This window comes from Idiotropiscis lumnitzeri, unplaced genomic scaffold (assembly GCF_059441095.1).
Source record: "Idiotropiscis lumnitzeri isolate Australia: NSW breed Sydney's pygmy pipehorse unplaced genomic scaffold, RoL_Ilum_1.0 HiC_scaffold_86, whole genome shotgun sequence".
NCBI lineage: Eukaryota > Metazoa > Chordata > Actinopteri > Syngnathiformes > Syngnathidae > Idiotropiscis > Idiotropiscis lumnitzeri.
In genome coordinates, this window is record NW_028283624.1 from 623,949 (window position 1) to 629,728 (window position 5,780).

The following is a 5,780-nucleotide window of genomic DNA, read 5'->3' on the forward strand; positions in this document are numbered from 1 at the left end:
ACCACCAGCTCTTTGGATTTCCCAGCGTTGATTTGGAGGCGGTTCTGCTGACACCAGTCCACGAACCCCTGCGTAACCCCTCTGTACTCCCGATCGTCATCGTCAGTGATGAGGCCGACAATCGCAGAGTCATCAGAGAACTTCTGCAGGTGACAGGTTGTGGAATTGTATTTGTAGTCCGAGGTGTAGAGGGTGAACAGGAAGGGAGCCAGCACAGTTCCCTGCGGCGCTCCCGTGCTGCAGAGGAGCACGTCAGACACACAGTCCTGTGTTCTCACGTACTGTGGCCGGTTTGTGAGGTAGTTGTGAATCCATGTGATGAGGTGGTGGGCCACTCCCGCCTGCTCCAGCTTGTCTCCCAATAAGGCGGGCTGGATGGTGTTGAAAGCACTTGAGAAATCAAAGAACATGATCCTCACCGTGCCCCCCGCCTTCTCCAGGTGGAAGAGTGAAGTGTGGAGCAGGTAGATGATGGCATCATCCACATTGATGCCAGGCTGGTATGCAAATTGGAGTGGGTCCATTGAGGAGCTGACCAGGGGGCGCAGATGGACGAGGACCAGTCTCTCCAGGGTCTTCATCAGATGAGACGTCAGCGCCACTGGTCTGAAGTTGTTGAGCTCCTTCGGATGGGGTGTCTTTGGAACCGGAACCAGGCAGGATGTTTTCCACAGCTGGGGGACTCTGCCCAGCTTCAAGCTCAGGTTGAACATGTGCTGGACGATTCCACACAGCTGGTCTGCGCAGGATTTGAGGAGCTGGGAGCTGGTCCCATCTGGGCCTGCCGCCTTCCTCGCCTTCATCTTCCTCAGCTGGTTCTTCACCTGAGATGTTGTGAGGAACAAGGCTGAGCAGGAGGAAGTGGTGGTTGTCTGATGAGGCTGGGAACTGGAGCCTGTGGAGAGAGAGAGGGGCGAGAGAGGGGGAGAGAGGGTCTTGTTCGCAGTGGCAGGAGGGGTGGGTGGGGGCTGCATCAGGGAAGCCTGAGCGGGGTCAGACATTTGATCAAACCTATTGAAAAATAGGTTCAACTCATTTGCCCACTGAAGCCCCCCCCCCCCTTCTGCGTCTTACCTGCTTGTCCGTGGCCTGAGATGGTCTTCAGGCCCCTCCAGACATCCCTGGCATTGTTCCGCTGCAGTTGTTCTTCCATCCGCATCCTGTAGGACAGCCGTCCTTACCTCCCGGATCTTCGTGTATGGTGTGTGTGTGTGTGCACGTGTGAGGACAGGGGCAAGAAGTCCATGTGTTTTTACGTTTCAGTGTCCAGTTTGAGTTCGTCATTCTCAACATTAATCAGGTTGTAATGGTACATTTGGGCAACAAACCTACGATTAACCATCGTCTTTGTCATAAAAATAATGCAACATGAACAGACTACACATAACAAAATGAAAACTATAATTATCCCTATATATTGTTTTTTAAATTCTTCATAGTGGTCATAACATCAATAATTGTTTCATTTTTATTAAAAATTTAAATGCAGTAATGTACTCCAATCAAGGCTGATATTCCTTTATGTACGTCATTAATTTCCAAACAATATCTAATCTTTTTGTTCTGTGGCTTCAACATATTTATCATCTCATCAATATTAGCACCACAGAGTACTGAGTTTCGAGATCCTCACAATAGTCGTTCTCAAAATGATATTTTATTTTTATCAATTTAGCTTTGTTAAGGTAAGATATTTTATTGACAATCTAACATTAATATGCAAAGAACATGTACATTAGTACGAAATGTAAAAGAAAATTGTGGTGGGGGGGTGCGAATTGTTTTCTTCTTGGTAGGGGGGGCATGACAGGAAATAATTGAGAACCACTGGTCTAGTCACACACCAGCTCGGGTTCATTCCCTACCAGAGAAATGACATTCCATGTCCCCAGAGCTAGGCGCTTTATGTTGCCGGGGATTGGACTGCCTTTGACTGCCTCCTAGCTCAAAGGAAACCCAAATTCTTTGGTCCCGCCCACTGGTAGTGAGCCGAAGCCCTTGTATTAAATAATAAATAAATACATAAAATAAAAAAATTAATAAATTTAAAAAACGGACCGATCCACTGCTTGGGTTAGTTTGACCCACCTTGAGATCCGTTCCCACTCAGTGACAGTGTCTACAAGCCACTGCCACCAGGCCAGTGAACCCAACGTCCAGGCAGTGACAAAAAACGTGATCAAATTACATTGCTCATTATAAGGTGTTTGTGAGACGCTCTTTGTATGTTTCCTCAATTAAGACCTGTTTTCCATTGGTGTATTTGAAAAAAGTGGTAAACCTGTTAAATTCACTACAAAACGTTAAGAAGATGAAAGTAATGTTTGAAGGAATATTATTTTTCTATCGACGTGCCGGCGGGCGGGCACAGATAGAGAGTGATAAAGCAGCACCACCCGCGCGGGGCGTGCTGACGAAAAGGCAAGCGCTCCTCCTCTCATCGCGTCCTTATTAAGACAGAAAAAAGACGCTGTTGAATTTGACCTATTCGCAGTTCGAGCAGGTGCTTAACGCTGGAGAATATCACCACTTCGAAGTTCGAACTGCTGTTGAAACGGAGAGGTAAGTGTTTTTCGTTGGGTTTTTTTCAAAACATGCGTCGAGTGCATTTGTTCATAGTTAGAGATAGTTGTGTGGAAAACACTATACAAAGTAGCACCATGGATGTGGGCCTACAACACTGGCCTAGCAAACATGTGCTCCTACATCGACATAATTGACGAGCTCCAGTTAAGCATTGAATAATTATAAAACGTCATGGTGCTTTTACTCATTTAAAGAACTAAACCGACGCGTATTGTCATCCGGTGGTCAGGTTTGCATTGAATGTGAGCACGAGGGACGCTAGCTTGTTGCGTTAGCTTTGCGGAGCTAACAGCTTGCACTTTTGTTATAGAACCACAGAATGCAAGTACCATGATAATTTCTGTCATTAATTTTTGTGTAAGACACGATGTTCACTGGTTAATTACATGATTCTTAAAGCAAAGGTTACTGTGAATGCAATTTTGGTAAGATTTTTGTAGTCACACTGCATAAATCTGTCTGTGTCTGTTGTTTAAACTTCAATATAAACTATTATGGTTGAAATCGTTAATTGGGATGGAGGAATTGATATTTTTTTAATTTATAATTTATTTTTCTTACACTGATATTGTTAAAACTCCATTTAGCCCATAGTATTAATAATTCTCAACACAATACTGTCTTTTTTCTTTATAGAATAAACAATGCCTTCCCTGAGATGCAGGAAGTCCCCAAAGCAGGATACTATTGAACATGCAGTCAAGGGTCTGGACAAGACTGCAGAGTTAGAAGCGAAGTATATAAACTAATTTAAAGGTATGATGTTAACGCTTTTGCTAAGATATATTATTGTTTTCTGATAACCAAGCTGACATCGTTTTTTAAGTGGTTATTTTACATTAAGAGTGTCTTGACCTTTTCTTTTGCCACTTTTGTCAGTTTCAAGTTATTTCAGTGAGTGTGAAACCTGATGGTAGGAGTTCTATCTAAATTAAGGCTGTACTTGATGACGCCCTCCGGCATTTTTATACCACAATAGACCGGTGAACAAGTCCGATATTGATAGTCTAGTGTAAAGCACGTAATACGTCACAGAGATCACGTGACGCGATCCAATATGACTGTGTACAGTGTATGTCATTGTTTTGAAACTAAATAATCTTAAAGTTTTTTTTTTACGTAACCAGGTGCAATTGACATTTGTACTTTCAGTCCTAATACATACTGGCTAATGCAATGCTGGAAAATGAATTTTGGCTGGTCTGTTCCTTTAAAATCATAAAGAAGGGCTCTGCTCTATCCCTCACAAGAAGCAATGTTTCAAACCACCCTACATTAGTATAGTGGCCCAAATGAATATGATGACTCCTTATTTGTGTGCTTAAAAATATGACGAAGCTAACTTGATTTCCCTGTTAACTAGGTCGAGGAGTATTTACCAAGGCCCCTTTCAGGAAAGACGACTTTATTCTTTATTATGGAGTACAGAGGAAAATTGATAGATTCTGATGAATCTCAACGCAGGAAGATGGATGGAAGAGGCACTGTCTTTTTGTTTGACTTCCGCCGGCAAGAAAAAACTTGGAGGTGAGGCAAAGATTGAGATGTTATCTTATTTTTGTTTTTATTTAAAAAAATAAACACATACTCATCCCATAAGTGTTAGGGGAAAAATCATTCTCTAAGCAAAAATGTATAATTACTTTTATTCATGCGTTGAATCTGTACAAATGAAAATATAGATCATGAAGTCTCAAAGACAAGCTGTTAATAGGGTCTGATTCCAATAGAAATTTCTTGTATGATTTGATTTAGATTTAAAAATTGTGGATTTCCTATTTTTATGTTTTGTGTACACAAGATTGTCTCAAAGATTAATTTCTGACATTGATTGAATAATTGTTTTTTTTTTTTTTAATCTATTTTAAGTGTTGATGCAGCTCAAGAAGATGGCAGTCTGGGAAGACTGGTTAATGATGACCACATGCACCCCAACTGTAAAATGAAGAAGATGACAACAGAGGACAGACCACACCTCTGTCTGTTTGCGCTCCGAGACATTGATGTTGGCGAAGAAATAACTTAAGACTATGGACCAGCTGGCCTTGGAGAACACAGGTTTGTAAGATGCATCTTTAAGTACAATAACAGAGCCCACTTGTGGTGTTCTGGTGATGTAGTTTCCAATTAGTTTGGCAATCTAATAAATGTATGTGAAGTTTCTATGGAAGTTGAACATGATGACTGACTGGGGGAGTTCTCCATTGTCCACTATCTGTAATTCAAATTTGTGGGTCTGAGTCAAAGTTTGGCTCTGCAGGAACAACGAACTGGTCAGGGAGTGACAGTATTACAAAGTTCTGCGTTACTCCTTTCTGGGCGGTGGCCCTGTTAGGCCATCATATGCCATATTGCAAATATCCCCATTGTGGGACTAATTAAGGACATCTTTATGTTGTGGTTTCCCTACCAGAACCAGCACCAACCCTGTATATTCATGATATAAAACACTGTTTCAATTTGATATTTAGCCTTTCTATACTGTAAAAATAGAAGACCCCAGGCTTTCCTGCGCGCCCTTGCCCAATTGGTGGTGTTCAGGAGACAACCTGGGACTGAAATATCAGTCACAACCAGTGTTGTTTTCGTCACTGATGACTATGACGAAAATACTTCGTTAACGCCCCTTTTTTAATGACGATGACAAGCTATACGAGGTTCTTTTATGACGAAAACATGACGTGATGTACATGAATTTTTTTCGTTGACTAGACAAAATTGTTAGCATGTGGTTCATAAATTATTTTATGTTGCTTTTAGTGAAATAAAGCCACAACAGTTGCCCAACAAAATGTTTTGCTTCTCTGCTTATTTTGGAGCAGTGAGTATTGATTCCACTGTTGCCACTTTTTTCTGTTTGTAATGAAGAATCCTTAGTAGTCCATCCAAAAGTCTTTGTTATTGGGTGGAAACCTTGAATGCCTTGTTTTAACTCAAATGGACTTAAACCCATCCATCCATCCATCCGTTATCTGTACCGCTTCTCCTCACTAGGGTCGCGGGGGGTGTTGGAGCCTATCCCAGCTGTCTTCGGCAGTAGGCGAGGTACACCCTGAATTGGTGTCCAGCCAATCGCAGGACATGCATAGACGAACAACCATCCACGCTCACACTCATGCCTCGGGGCAATTAGAGTGTCCAAGCAACTTGCCATGCATGTTTTAAGAATATGGGAGGAAACCGGATTACCCAGA